Source organism: Leptidea sinapis, chromosome 40, assembly GCF_905404315.1.
Source record: "Leptidea sinapis chromosome 40, ilLepSina1.1, whole genome shotgun sequence".
NCBI classification, from domain to species: Eukaryota; Metazoa; Arthropoda; class Insecta; order Lepidoptera; family Pieridae; genus Leptidea; species Leptidea sinapis.
In genome coordinates, this window is record NC_066304.1 from 6864552 (window position 1) to 6881712 (window position 17161).

General features: G+C 33.5%; 1 protein-coding gene across 5 annotated transcripts in view; it reads right to left on the reverse strand.

The window, feature by feature from the left end:
* LOC126976256 (uncharacterized) overlaps positions 1 to 17161 on the reverse strand; it is a 162259-nt gene that overhangs the window by 76584 nt on the left and 68514 nt on the right. The window lies entirely within an intron of this gene.

Here is a 17161-nt window from a genome sequence, read left to right on the forward strand (position 1 = left end):
CCCGTTCTTCTCAGGTCTGAGGCAGTCTATTTTAAAGGGGTGCTAGTTTTTGACGTTAAATAAGTGATTTTGAATGAAAATATTTGAATTTGAATTTAGTAATTCGAGCAGTCTATAAAATGTGTTTAAGGGATTCATTTATAGAACAGTTTAGTTAAGTCAATATTATGACAGTACACTTCCAGAACCTAAACAATAACTACTTGTACGCTCTTAAAAATATTAGCCAATTTAGAAAGAGTATTGATGCACACTTAGATTATTTATTCCCAGAGATACTTCTTGCTGTTAGACAAAGCATGGCAATAATTATTATTCTAGTTTGCGTCAGTCACTTTGTTTTAGCGTGCGTTGCTGAAAAGAGAGGCTAGCAGTTCACCGTTATTTTTGTGTTCACAGATTTTACGAAATTCCACCCGCAAGAGTGTTTTTTTTTATTACGAAACAGACTAACGTCTGTACGGTCAGCTATTATAATATAATCAACTAGCTAGTCGCTCGCCCCGACTTCTAAGTGAGACGCTAAAACTAAAAAAGTAGCTTTAATAGAATACCGAATTTATAATAATTAGTTGAAAATAATTTAGGAAACGTATGATTAAAAAAAAATATTTTATTGTACAAAATGCATATGGGTTGCTTGATATCAATTGTTATATATATTTTACTAACAGATAAGTTAATTAGTAAAAGTGGAGTCATTTTGAAAATCAGTGGCGTAGTGCGCCTTGGCGGGGGGCCCTTATGAAGGGTAACCAGTGGGAGGCTCCTTTGCACAGGATGCCGGCTAGAGTATGGGTACCACAACGGCGCCTATTTCTGCCGTGTTTGCTAAATCTTATGTCTCAAGGTAACGAGCGCAGTTGTAGTGTCATTTAGAATTTTTGTGGTTTTTCAAGAATCCTGGGCGGCACTGCATTGTAATGGGCAGGGCGTATGAATTACCATCAGCTGAACATCCTGCTCGTTTTGTCCCTTATTTTCATTAAAAAAAAAAAAGATTTCTCACAAAAGAAAATATATGTTTCTATAAAATTAAAAGAAATATTTATTCATCATTATAATCTGTCACTTATTCCAAAATGATATTTTAAATGAAATTATTTTGTTTGAAAAGGCAGAAATTGCTTTTTTTGAATTATTGCTTACGGACGTCGGGGGCCCCCACGGTCCGGGCGCCCCGTATTATTGATACGCCCCTGATGAAAATGTCTTAGTAGCAAATGCAGCCCACGCTTTGTTTCCTTTTTTTAATCACTATGTTGTAGCTGCTTGAAGTAATTTAGTGGCTTATTCGCGCTATTGTTTGTTTTTTCGTTTAAGCCGCGAGTTTCCGTAAACGAATAAATTAAATAAAGTCAAATAATGCAACATCGTAATTTTTTTATGTATAATGAATTAGTAAATCTTTACTCGTAAGAAAATAAGAAAAGACAACCGACTACAAAACCACTATTCCAAGACAAAAGATATAATGTGCACTAAAAAGTATAAAAATAATTGCGTATTTTTATACAATCTAATTAATTAATCTAATTCTAGTTACGATTATTGTAATTTTTGGAGTCGGTGTCAGCCAAGATAGGTTTGTAACTACTCCTTTTTTGAAGTCGGTTAAAAAAATATTGCGTATTCTTCTACAACCTTATAAACATTTTTTTTTGGAATTCTCCTAAGTAAAATGAAATGAAAAATATTACGCTACCTAAAAGTCGATAAAATTATAACGATAAAATAACGTAGGTTCAATTATTGTTATTTTTGGAATCAGGGTTCTCTCGCCGCGGGCCCCCCCTCGCCGCTCGCCTTGTCATATCGCCCGTGAGACACAAGCACATCTCACCTATAACTGGACGTAGTTAAGCAGAAAGGACTCAAACCACATAAAGGCACTTTTGAGTTATAGGCATAAGTTTCAGCTCTAAATAATCTACCAATTAAATATCCTATATAAATATAAAAATAAAAAAAAACAGTTTCTTTATATAAATATAAAAATAAAAAAAAATACTGTTTTATAGAAATTTGCCAATAATATTTCAAAACATCAAGAATTATTTCGTAAAAAATGCATCCTGTTGTTATAATGAATTTGTTTCACAGCGGAACTGTCAAACCGTGCGTCACTAAATTCTCTGATATAAAATATGTCCATACAAAACAAATGTTGAAAATAAAAATAATTATGGGTCCCATATCGAAATAAAAACTATCCCATCTCTCAAGGTGGACTAAACTGCACTCCATGAAGTAATCCCCATTAAAATCGTAACAAACAACGTGTCACGTAATTTATATATATATTAAGATAGGACACTTACATCATCTTGCAGTGCAACGAAGATAGCGCTATGCAATTTTATAACAGACAGAAATTCTGCCACAGATTACTGTAAGCCCACCCTTACTGTAACCCGTTAAGGAGTTCCATTGATCATCATATTCGAGTATCAATTACTTGACCATAACGACGTTACGGTAAGTGTCTCAAATATCCGGATAGCATATAAGAGATCGGGCGAGATTGTTATTTTGCACTTAAGAATTGAAGAGTTACTTTGTCATCGATCCCATAATCAGAACCTCATCAAATTACCTTTGAAGTATATTCTTTCCAATAAGAAAAGAATCATAAATTGGTTGGCGTGATATTGAGTTATTCGTCCATATGTTGAGCACATCTCATATCCTTGTCACACATCATCACATTCTTGTCGACCGCTATTTAAAAAATTGAAAATTCTATCGCTGCCATGCCTATACATTTATGAAATAAGCCTATTTGTTCAAAAACATATGTTTGATTTCTATACAAAAAAAAGTCAGAAGGTTTTAAATACAAGGTATCCAAATAAACTCATGATGCCCTTCTGTAGAACTGCATCTTTTAGTAGAAATTGTTTCAGCATGTCTGTGAAAATATATAATAAATTGCCCAATGAATTGAAAGATTTACCGTTCAAAGTTTTTAAAAGAAGACTGCATCAGTGGTTAACAAATAAGTGCTTCTATAGTTTAAATGAATTTTTCAATACAAAATGAATTAGTCTATTTGATAATAATAAAAGTAAATTAATATACTTTTATGACATTGAATTTGTTAATATTATACATAGGTACTAAATGAATTATTAAGTTATTTACGTCTCATATTATAATATTATATAAGTATTAAAATTTCATTTTATAAATATTATTGATATCATTGTGAAATCCGACATGTTTCAATATAACAGTACGATTAGTGTTTAGACAATTTTGTAACATATTTTGCATGTCAATTGACGAAACATATTGGATTATCCATTATATTGTTAACACCTTAAGTACAATGTTTCCTGCAAATAAATTTCATTTCATTTCATTTCATTTCATGGATTTCTCATGGATGCCCTTCGTCAGAACTGGACCAAATTAAAATGGGACCACACGGAATGCATCACATTTCAAATAAAAATTTAATCTTCAAAATAGATTCACCCAGTTCAAAGTGCTGCGGTAACAAACAAAAGAGATTAACCTCCTTTTTTGAAGTCGGTTAAAAATGTTCAATAGCTCAGAATACTTATGTTATTAGTCTTTAAGTATTTTTATACTTTATTAATCTTTAAGTAGTCGCCGCAATAACAGTTTCTTCATAGTATCTCAAGCAATACAGATTGCAAGGTCGTTCCAAAGGTAGCGAGTTAGGTACGCACACATTCCGTTACTTATGAAAGTCGCCAGACTTAGCACATAAGTAATTACACTGGTTACACTTCGTTAAATCAATGAGACGAGAATTAATGTTGAATGTCTTTTATTAACGAGAGCAATTAGCTTAAATCAACAGTAAATGTTGGTTTAAGAAAGTGGATTAAAAATTATTTCAGTTACAATTTATGTAAAGTGAAGAAACAAAAAATACTTAAACGTCAAACTCTCAACCCCTCCACACGAGTAAATAAAAAATGATGTAAATCGAGTGTTATAAGTCCAGTAAATGCATCAATCCACTAACCTAAAATAATTAAAGGTATTTTGCGAGCATTTTATTATTTTATTTAAAAAGCAAACATCCTCGGTTTTACTGAAAATATATCGAAATATAATTGAGATTTTCGAAATCTTAAAAAACTTGTTGACTTGACTAAAGTCCAAAATAATGTCTTTGACATTTCCTGTTATTATATTAATGTAAAGATTTTTAGTTATGCTAAATAACAGGATTTTTCATTGATGTTTTCAAAACATAGATCTAATACGTACGTCTTAGAGTGGTTATATAATTAATAAAGTATCATTTCGCCAATCGCCAATTATTATTACTGTATAATATTAATCCTAAGTTTTTTTATAAATGCGAGTGTAAGTTTGTTTGCCCGGCTTTCATGCCTAAACTTCTCACCGGGTCATCCTGAAATTTTATACTTTTATTTTCCCGCGACTTCGCCCACGTTGAATAGTTATTTTTGGGCAATTTATTTATATTTTTAGGATACTTTTCAAATAATACACATAAAAACTGCTCTTTATGCTGCTGGTGGCGCTCAACTATGATACTCCTCTCATTCTCATTTATCTCCTATTGCATCCCCATGTATTTATAAATTATTTCTTATCAAGTGCCTAAATACAAGATTCATCGTTTTATCTTCGATAGTGACGAAATTCCATACAAACTGCCATCCTCTATCTCAACCCTTCCACTTGTTTTTATTTGCAATAAAAGGTAGCCTATGTTCTTTTTCATGTCAATCTCTGAATTAATTTTTATCAAAATCTGGTTGGTGGTTTAGGCCTGACAGTGTAACAAGCAAACTTACATTCACATTTATAATATTAGTAGGGACGTGGGTCGGGTCTACAATTTTTTAATGACAATAAGGGATGAGACATGCAAGACGTTCCGTTCTTCACCTTGTGACATAAGATGTGAAGTTTCATTTTTTTTTATGATAATAAGGGACGAGACGAGCAGGACGTTCAGCTGATGGTAATTGATACGCCCTGCCCATTACAATGCAGTGCCGCTCAGGATTCTTGAAAAACTCAAAAATTCTGAGCGGCACCACAATTGCGCTCGTCACCTTGAGACTAAGATGTTTAGTCTCATTTTCCCAGTAATTTCACTATCTACGGCGCCCTTCAGACCGAAACACAATAATGTTTACACATTACTGCTTCACGGCAGAGAAAGCCGGCCATCGAGAGTGGATTTGTCTGTCCAAGATGGCAAAATGAATATTTCGTGGTTTGTACCGTAGGTACTCGCTTCGACAATCAACCAGTTCGTAGTCAGTGCCTACATAATAATTAAATTAACAACACGGTTTGTTTTCTCATGATAATAATTCAGCTAGAAATATAACTTTATTCAAACAAAACAAATCTTATAACTATATTTACAATACTATGATTATATAAAATTAAAACTAGCATTACGGGGAAGCGTACCAAGAATACTGGCAGCATTTCCACGTTGGATAGCTAGGCTGATCCGTTGACCGAAATAGCTGCCAGCGCTTGGATTGCCAGTAGCCCTATTGAGGTGAGAAGATAGTGCTTTGTACATTCTCCGCGCCTCTGTACCCCACGGCCCAAGTGTCTCGACACTAAACGGCACAAAGATGTAATACTCACTGAGACCGAAATATTTACGACGCTTGCTGTGTTCGGCTGTCGAAGCAGCAGACCTAGCACCAACTGACGTAATTTGGAAATGAGAAGGAGCCAGAGTGTTGACGGAAGACACGTCGCACCCCAGCGCCCTTCCCCGTGTCCAAGCCACCAGAGTCATTCCGTCAGAATGCTTACGATCGCGGCGGGTATAAAGAATATAACTTTATTTTTTTACAGCTTGAGGCTTCCTACAGGATGCCAGCTAGATACTCAGTCTCGACTCTCGACACTTTAGCTCCACTCCACTAGCTGCCACAACCTTCTAACCGAGACACCATTAATAGAAATTAGGCTTAAGTAGGTACTTACTATACTAGGTATTAGTATTTTACAATTAACAATTTTGAGTTTTTCAAGAATACTGGGCGTTACGGCATTCTAAAGTGCAGCACTTATTAGTACCAGCGGTGCTTTTCACGTAATTTCAAAATGTTTAGATCCTATCCACATTTTACTCTAGATTCGAATTCTCCTATCATTTCCCAAGATCGTTAACTGAACCGTAACTATATCTAAGCCGCGCGTTAACATTTGAACGACAATCTCTTTCGAAGGTATCCATATTGTTCAACCAAATCTAAAATATTTCTACTAATTTTAAAAGTGTCATCTCAGCTATATTGAGTGATGTTTTTTAATGTAAACTCAACCAAATTTTGCAGAATTCTCATCTCTCAACTATTGACGTCCGATCTTGTTACGGAAATACGTATCATGCACAAAATCAAAAATCAAAATCAAAATCACTTTATTCATGTAGGTCACAGAAATGACACTTGTGAATGTCAAAAAAATATTTTTCTTATTGAATCTACCGCTACTTCGTAAAGGGTTGAGCTAATGAGAAGAAGTAGCAAGAAACTCATTGCCACTCTTTTATATCAAGATTTACATTTCCATCGATTTACAAATCATTTCAATTTCAATATAATATGTAAAATGATGCAACAAACATATAAAATTATAAATTGTAATAACTAGGCACGAGAAATATCTACACCCATGCTTAAAATTCTCTATTAAAGATTCTGAAACAGTTTATTGCCAATATTAAAACACCCAATGTTCTAATAACCATTACATCATCCAAACGAGTGTTGTAATGTTGTACTGAATTTCATAACAACCCTCCTTTGTTTTTTTTTTGATCCCTTCATGCGCAAAGAGTTTCAACAGACAGCCAAATTCTTATTACTCGATGCGTGGTATCTGTATGAATTTCAAAAAAAGAACATTTTCGTTTACGCGCGTTCCACACTACCAGAACGTCGCGCTACGTAAAAAAAAGTAGGTAATTCGAATCCCGCCATTTTTCTTCGATATTTTTATTATTTTGTTGACAAAAAATGAGTGATTCAAGTTTTGACAGCACCCCCCAGATATTTTAAACGCTGCAAAAGAACATAATATTCAAGTGAATTTTAATGATTGCACTATACAAAATATAAATTACTACTAAAATAAATAATTCTTTCATTAATACTTAGTTTATTTGTATATAATCAGTAATGGATGATATTAGGTTACTACTAGGATTGGCTGTTTTAACGTTAGCAGTAAGGTAACTGTTTCAGAATCTTTTAGGGGATTCAAATTCTGGGTGTAGATAAAGTTTTGTATGTAGCTGTTGATAATTAGGTATTAAAACACTCATGTGATACTATTATCGCCATAAACCCACATTCGTGTTTTAATAACCCTTATTACACAACAGTTGCATAAATAACTAATATTCATAGTTTACCACTTTTGTTAAATATTAATTAACGTTTTTTTATACTGTTTTTTTTTTTTTTAAATTACTTCTTTTTTATTTATTTTTTTTTTTTGAAAATGATGTAGGACTCCTATAATAGGTTGTGCATCTAATAATGTGTATTTGTATATATTTAAGTATTTTTTTTTGGTGTAACAATTTTAAGTAGTCCTATTTAAATATAAATACGATTTACCTAAATAGGAACGTAACGAGATCCCAAACGGAATTGAACCGTCATTTATTTTTACAAGAATACGAAATTTAAATTTTTGACAAAAGGTCGTTTCGATTCTCGTTTTGTTACGAGAATAGGGCTACAGGTGAATGTCTTGTCAGCCTCGTCATCTCTTACAATAATCGAACCGGTTTCCAATTTGTCAGCCGATCGTATCACTCTGCAAACCTTCTCATTTCCTCTGTTCTTGTATCGGAACGTATAAACCGAGATTACGGAAACATCTTAAGGTCGGGCATACTTCCTGTGTCTCCAACTACGGCGTCACTCAAGGAAGGAAAGTATTTTTTTCCTTTTTAAGTAATAATACTTCTTGTATAGCCTAGTTTAATTAGGTGCTGGTATTTCATTATTTCGGAGGTTAGTAACTGCAGGTAGCTAGCTAGCTGCCAGGGTCTACAACGATATCTTTAATGTGGTAGAAAACTTTATTACAGAATAGCTATAAATACCTACAGCGGTGTTACGAAATATTATATTTCAAACCTGAATTACGTTTAAATTTTTCAGGAGGTTTTTATCGGATAACAAAAATAATGACCTTTATATAATCACGAACAGCTGGATGTCTAAAAAAACATGAGTGCAATGCAATTCACACGTGGTAGAAGTGAAACCTTAAAAATTTCTTAAAAGCTTAATATGTGCATTGTGCCTGAACTTCTAAACTGCATATGAAGTCCTGGTACATGTTATACTAGGATGATTTCAATCGCTATGAAAGATATTACTATCACCGCTACCATATTTATGTTCTCTTGGTATCTATGTAGTAATACGTCACACGCATGACGTCAGAATATATTAAAGCAATATAGTCGCGTTATACATAAGACAATCTGAAGAAGTTCAGTTATGATAACCTGGTTCCAAAACCCTGTATAATTCTTCCTATCTCATTCCCACGCTGGTTGAATCCTAAACATTTATTTACCTGTTTGTGTCTCTATCGTCTCGCTTTTTTGTTTCGTCGAATTTCAAATCACAACGATTCTAGAGAAGGAGTTTCACTTCAAAAAACAGCTAATCTATACATGACAAACTGTAAATACAATATTTTTTAAGAATGCTTGGTGTGTGTTCTACAAACTGTATCTATTTAATCCAAAATATTACTGTATAGAATTTTTGTCTTTATGTATATCTGAGTGTTAAACCCAAAACGTAAAGAAAAGATTTATATTGTAATTTTGCATTAATATTAAAATAGGTCAGATGAAGTTCCGGGCAGCAGCTAGTTAAATACCTAATATAAGATTAATTTTTAGGTCTACTCGCATAATATTATCTTCTATACATATAAATAAAATTGGAGTGTCTGTTTGTAATATTGAAATAACCGTTTTTTACTACATGTATATGAATATTTATACGGTATACACTAAAATAACATTTTTTACAATTTTTATACGCTTTATATTAGCTTCACCTGTATGTTTGTATGCGATTTTGACCCACTTTAAACGGCTAGATTTCGTTCAAACTTTGTAGATTTATCGAGGACCGATGACATTACACTAATTTGATAAAATTATTAAATTTTTCAATTTGAGAAATATAATTTTTGTTTATTTTTATAATTTTCATCTATAGTCGATAAGGCAGGAATTGATGTTAAAGTACTTAATAGTTTTAAAAATACGCTTTTATAGAAAATTTAACTAAAAAATGAAAAATAAATAATAGTTAAAAAAACTAAAAAGCACGCTTTATATAAAATTCAACTAAAAAATAGAAAATAAATTTAAATTGAAAATAGTGTAAAAAAATATATTTTATTGTAAAAAAAAGCGTGGGATGCTTTTTAAGATATTATTAAAATAATAATTCTTCTACACCCTTCGCTTTTTTTTACAATAAAATATATTTTTTTACACTATTTTCAATTTAAATTTATTTTCTATTTTTTAGTTAAATTTTATATAAAGCGTGCTTTTTAGTTTTTTTAACTATTATTTATTTTTCATTTTTTATAGATCTTTTATAGATTTTCATTTTGTAGAATTTATTATTGTGTAGAAGAATTATTATTTTAATAATATAAAAAGCACCCCACGCTTTTTTTTACAATAAAATATATTTTTTTACACTATTTTCAATTTAAATTTATTTTCTATTTTTTAGTTGAATTTTATATAAAGCGTGCTTAGTTTTTTTTAACTATTATTTTTCTGACTCTCTCTTTTTTTTTATATATGGAATAGGAGGACAAACGAGCGTACGGGTCACCTGGTGTTAAGTGATCACCGCCGCCCACATTCTCTTGCAACACCAGAGGAATCACAAGAGCGTTGCCGGCCTTTAAGGAAGGTGTACGCGCTTTTTTTGAAGGTACCCATGTCGTATCGTCCCGGAAACACCGCACAAGGAAGCTCATTCCACAGCTTTGTAGTACGAGGGAGAAAGCTTCTTGAAAACCGCACTGTGGAGGACTGCCACACATCCAGATGGTGGGGATGATATCCTAACTGGCGTGTCGTGCGAAGGTGAAATTCGGCGGCAGGAATCAGTTTAAACAGCTCTTCGGAACACTCCCCGTGATAAATGCGATAGAAGACACACAATGAAGCGACGTCTCTACGCAACGCCAAGTGATCCAGCCGTTCACAGAGCACTGAGTCCCCGACAATTCGAACTGCTCTATGTTGCACGCGGTCAAATGGATCGAGCACATACTGGGGTGCACCAGACCAGAGATGACAGCAATACTCCATGTGTGGCCGGACCTGTGTTTGTTCCGGCTAATATCTGAAATGGCTGGACCGATTTTGACGGCACTTTTATTGGCAGGTAGCTGATGTAATAAGGAGTAACTTAGGCTACGTTTATTTTAGAAAAAAAACTGTTTTATTTTAGAAAAATAATGTAATGTTGCAATGTCCAAGACACGGTCTAACTCTAAAAATAATTTATATGGCAAAACAACGTTTGCCGGGTCAGCTAGTATTTCAAATAATTAAAATATCACTGGAATTAATGTGAGAAAACGTCATAATCAGACATTTTTGATGTTAACAGCATTACTTAGCATTATTACCTACTGTCTGCTATTGTTATTTAATTAAAAATGTATATTCGTCATTAAAACAAAAGATTTCTTTGTGTTATTTTAAGTTAATTACAAAAACAAATGATTCTTTTAAGAACGTATTACTGGAAGGTAAAAAAATCTACACGTGTTTTTGTTTGGCTAATTATGGTAGGGTTAGCTACGCAAGTTGATTGAACACAAAAACAAACTAAATAATATGTTTACGTATAAGTTACTTGACATATCGAGGAAAACATAATCAAATGAAAAAATCCGCAACCCCTGACCTCCCGTGTGACGTCATTTTGCTACATGGTTAGAAGAAAATACACGAGACAAGTTCTTAGTTACCAGCCAAATAAAGTAGTGTTGTTATGCAAAGGAAGGATAAACTTTTTTATTAATTTATTAAAGTGAAACTTTTATTACATCGTCTCAAACTTTTTCGTCTGTGTGTTGCATGTCGCGTGACGGTCGGGCGGCACCTATAGTTCGCAGCAGCTGAACGTGCAGTGTATAGACTATTACTCATTTGTGCCAGTGCTCCACGCTATTTTTTTTAAAGTTTCACTTTTACCGTGGTTTCATAAAATCACACAATTCTTTTTTTGATTAAAACAGTATTTACAAAACCAATTACATTTAATCAATAACAGCTATCACTTCAATTATCCGAGATAACATAAAGTTAGAGCAGCAACTGCACCGACTCCACGTCTAGATATCACACACTACACGTCGAAAAATAGCGGAGAACTGTTAGCCTCTACTTTCAGCAACGCAAGCACACTAAAAAAGAGTGATATACGTAGTGTAAGACGTAGCTTATGACATACACTTAAGTAATAAACCTCGCCTGTTCTTATGCGTTGCCTTACAGCAAGAGGCCTTATCAAATACTTTATTCTCCGTGTGGGCTATTATTAGGTACACAATTTCAGTACTCGCGGCACGGCCGCTGCCAGAAGACGGTTATTTCTACTACCAATGTATTTGCCAGGAATATACAGTAGAATCAGCTCATTATGAACACTAGGAGCATCTATCCCCGGCTAACTTTCAATAAGTTCGTTGTTTGCTCGAAACCCCAAACGAAACAGAGAAGTATTGAAAATAATATCCTGAAAGGTTATTGCAACTCATTTTGAATAGTCAATCATTGAAAGAATGCTGGGAGAATTTCTTGCGCCACTTCTTCTCTCTCAGAGCGCCATTTGTTTCCGAAGCGGTAGTAGTATCAAAAAGAATTCTAAAGGAATCAATTTTGAGAAAAGAAATGCCTTTTAACTATTTATTAGTTAATTCATTGCTAATCATAAACATCTTCAATCTTCGTATCAATAGTAATGTTTACACATTACTGCTTCACGGCAAAACAGGCGCCGTTGTGGTACCCATACTCTAGCCGGCATCCTGTGCAAAGAAGCCTCCCACTGGTAAAACCTTCACTTAATCTTCTTAACGACACTACCGACGTAAATAAAGTGCTAACTATAAAATATCATTTTCAAAATTTCAAGAACATTACGTATTATATATCTTATTGTTAATCCTACTAATATCCTACTAATATTATAAATGTGAAAGTTTGTATGTCTGGATGTATGTTTGTACTTCTTTAACGCAAACACTACTGAATAGATTTTGATGAAACTTTACAATAATATAGCTTACACACTAGAATAACACATAGGCTTTAAGTTATACAACTATAGTGTGAATTATACAAAATATAAGAGAAGTGTGAAGTAAGTAGAAAAGAAATCTGCAATCTGCAAGCTATTCATGCTTGCTCCACAAAAATGACAGGAGTTACAAGTATACATAACAATGTTTAATGAAAATGTTTATCTTAAATAATCCTACAAAAAAGTTAACCATAAATATAATCAAAATTATTAATTTATTTCTAACGCACATTTGATAGTAAGTGATTTTATCGCATCTGGTATTTAAAGTAGATGATTTTTGTCTTTTACACTACATTATTTGGACAAATATTTGTTGTGTCATTATGTATTGTATGTATTGCAATAGTTTATTATTAAAGTAAATAGCAGTCTACGTGTGTTAGCAATCGAACAAACAGGTTATCATATTGGTAGTACCAAAGTAAGTCTAAGCTGGGTGTTAGTACTTCAGGAACTTTCGTGTTTATAGTAGTATCTAGTATATTATTAAATTTACATCAAAAAGAATTATACAAATTATTTAAGTTTTCTTTAGTGTTAATTCCGCCAATATTTGTTTTTAAAACAATTCGACACGTGTTTCGCCTCTACACGAGGCATCCTCAGGACGTGTTGTCTCTCCAAAATCTGGCACGAGACTTAAATAATTTGTATAATTATGGATTTCCGCAAAGTAACGCCTAATTCAATAAATTTTCAAAAAGAATTCTAAATGAATCAATTTTGAGAAAATAATTAATGCCTTTTAATGCCTTTATAAATATTATAAACTATTTTGACTACCTACATTACAATCACACAGAATTGGGGCTAAATATAATTAGCATCAATCTACATTGCCTACGAAACTTAAAAATCAAATTCAAAAAAATATTACAAGTCTTCATAAAGACATAAATTAAAAAATCGATCAGCTGCTATACCTTATCTGAAGAACTCCAAATAAATATTAAATATACGGTCATTGCCTCTACTTAATATGTGTTCCGAAAACCTAAAACGGAGGAAATATACATAACTCGGTGATGGATACATATTTGTTCCCTTTGGGATGGACACGATGGGTCCTTGGGGTTCATAGGCACAAAAACTCATAAAAGAGTTATCCAGGCGTCTAACCGATTTAACAGGTGACCCAAGACCTGGTACGTACCTCTGTCAAAGGATAAGTTTGGCTATACAAAGAGGTAACGTTGCCAGCTTCATGGGCACCTTACCTGCCATAATTAATTAATTTTATTAAATTATGTAAGTTTTATATTATATAAATAGTGTTATTAATTATTAAGTCATATGTAAATAATTTGAAATAAATATATCTAGCTTTATTAACAGAATCATAAATATACCTGCTTTAACTTGATTAACATTTAATTAAATACAGCTTTAACATTCTCGATAACTTCAAGGAAACAGGAAAAATCTATATTTGGCAATATCAACCTCTACGTTTATCTTAAAAAATCTTGAAAAACGAAATACCTGATGTAGGTATATATGTTTTATAATAATAATAATACACAAATAAAACTGAAAATAAAATTTTATGAACGATGCGGGAACGAACCCACTAACTCTCACGTTCCGTGCGAGCTGTCTTTCCAACTGAACCAATCGTTCGAGTGACGTATAGTCATAAAGTCTTGTATGGTTTGTTTTAAAAAAGAATTCTTTGAATTGAATCTTTTGTCTCTTATATAAGTCCTGTTAAATAGTATTTATATAACCTACTTTAGAATGAACCCTTCGCGATCCGGTCCCTCTAAGCGCCAAGACCGTTGTTTACGGAGCGATTTTGCCGCGCGAATTAACGCACGCAAAAGTGTTTTAGTTAGAAACATTTCAGTGAATTTATATGAAAGCTATCGACACAAACTATGAGACATATGAATTAATTAATAAATGATTCATATTGTGTTTTATTTTAATTTATACACACGACACAACGTTGAAAAACTGTTATATTTTTGAATAAATGAATAAGTATTTTCAATGAAAACAATTGGTTTAATTTATTAGTGTTTTATAGTGAAATGTGTACATTATATCTAGGTCCTTATTATTACATTGATTTTGGGTATCTAAGTGTGTTCAAAAAAGTTGTATTACTTATTTTTTTAAATGTTTAATTTCAATTAAGTAGTTTCTTCAAATCTAATTATAAAAATTATATTCAACCGTACCTTAAAGAGACTTCAGCTGAACAGAACCTTAAGGTATCTGTGATTTTATTTGTTCTCATGTGTGACATATTGACTATGAGAACTTTTTGCTTATAGGATACTATATTATAAGGAACTTAAGTTTATTTGAACTATAACATTTTAGGATATTATGTAGTTAAAGGCAAAAATCAGTCAAATACTTTTTAAACTTAAAACTATATCTACAAAGTACAAACAATGAACCACAGGTCAGTCTTCGTCCATATCGAACCACATCGATGTCACCACACTTGTGGAACTCTGATCCCGGTTAGAATCCTCAGTTATGATCTTCAGTACCACCACTTCCATCATGCACAATGCGAACAGAATAACGAATATCGCGAAGTTTGACCCCTGATGATGGAACTGGAAAGAGCTAGGCATCGGGCCCGGCGGAGGCCAGGCAGCTACGCCGAAAGTCATCAGACTCGCCACCATTATGTCGATAACATTTTCATCCACACTTTATACTCCTTATTGTTCTTTCTTCAAATATTTTCCCGCCTTTATTGACAATGACATCAATTAACACTTTTTAAATTTTAGAGAAAGGCAACGGTTTGCACATACAGCCACACAATCATTATTATCTAAATGTCGTGATATACGGCCTATTTTATTTCAAAATAATTACAAAGCGTGTTTATTTGTTTAAGTTCGAGGCGCGCACTCCGCGGTACATTGGTCGCGTCTACGCCGCTCACTTGTCGAAATGCTTCTTATGAAATATGCTTTAGTTAGATCTGTGCGTTGGGAAATGGTGAATGCAAGAAGCTGGTCAAGGCCGCGCCGGTGGCCGATGACCTTTACATTAATGTTACGGATGCATTTGAGTATGTACTATGTTTTGTTTTTGATATGGATGCATGCATGGTCTCAAATAAAAAACTATAATATTTAATATGACGAATTTTTTGCTATAGGTTTTTTATTGAAAATAGGTTTAAAAATAATTAAACTTATAATTTCAGGTACCTACTTCCCAGCTGTTTTCTTTATTGAGTTGTCGTAGTTTTGTTACAATAAAAAATTATTTTGTCCACAAAAACGAAAAATATTTCAATTTAACGTTCTCAAGGTAACGGCAACTTTGCCAATAACATGAATGAAATAAAACTAAAAATCTGCTTATTACCAAAAACTATCGAGTAATAAATGTTGTTTAATGTAAGAGTGCCAGCTACCATTATATTCTCCAGCTGTTTTTAATTAAGTCAGTCATCGTGAGACGAGCACCTATGAAATTGAGAGATTGGTTCCCTAGTAGTCCTTTCTGCTAGGTGATCAATCCCACAAGCAGTTTTTTTTAATGAAAATAATGGACCATTACAATGCAGTGCCGCTCAGAATTATTAAAAAACCCAAAAATTGTGAGCGTCACTACAACTGGGCTCATCACCTTGAGACCAAAAATGTCAATTTCATTTGCCCAATTTTCAATTTCACTAGCTGTGGCGCCCTTCAGATCGAAACACAAAAATGCTTACACATTACTGCTTCACGACAGAAATACGCGCCTTGTAGTACCCTGTGCAAAGGAGCCTCCCACAGCTTAGCTTTGAGCAATGGAAAGACTAAAAACAGTGTTCTTGTGTAAGAACACTGTTTAAGAACATTGTAGTGTTACAATCTCTACTTTAACTAATAAGAAGTTCATTTCCTACCACACCAGCACCTTTTTCTGCCTTCAAGCAGAAATGTGCGAGTACCTACTATTTGTATATCGGCCTAAGTGACGCCGTTGCTCATGATTTATGTTCTAATGAGATTTTTTGATGACAATGGCAACAACAAGACGAGCAGGATGTTCAGCTGATAGTAATTTATACGCCCTGCCCATACAAAAGGAGTGCCGCTCCGGATTCTTGAAAAACCACAAAATTCTGAGCGGCACTACAGTTGCGCTCGTCACCTAGAATTTAATTAAGGCGAGGAGTAAGCAGAAAACACGCAAACATGGTGTTTTAAGGCAAGTTTTGTGGTGAAAGTATAGCAGTTCGAGGTATGAACACTACTTAATCCTGTTACACATATCCTTAAGTCTTATTTATAGATCGCTAATGTTTGCTGTTGGTTATAGTTAACACTGCCGAGCCTCTTTGAACTACCAAATTTCTTTGAAGTTAAACAAGTTTTTTGGCATGGCGTGACGCATATTTTTGGTACTTCTCTCAGAAAAGTTATTCTTATAGCTTGTACTTTTTTGTGTAGGTTCATTTATTCAGATTAGTAGTGAATAACGAGGATTGTAAGCATATAAACTGTTTTCCACGCAAGAATTTTGAAAATATTGGCTTTGTTACATAGATGGCGGGCCGGCAGCCGTAAACTCATATTGCTCAAGGTCGCTGGCATTTAGTGTCGCCTTAAGTCTCATTTACCCAGTAATTTCACTAGCTACGGCGCCCTTCAGACCGAAACACGATAATGTTATCACATTACTGTACACAGCAGAAAAAGGTACCGTTGTGGTACCCATAATCTAGCCGGCATCCTGTGCCAATTAGCCTCCCACTGGTAAAACTTAACATCGTATGTATCAAGGCGGCAAGCGCAATCGCGGTGCCCTCAGAATGT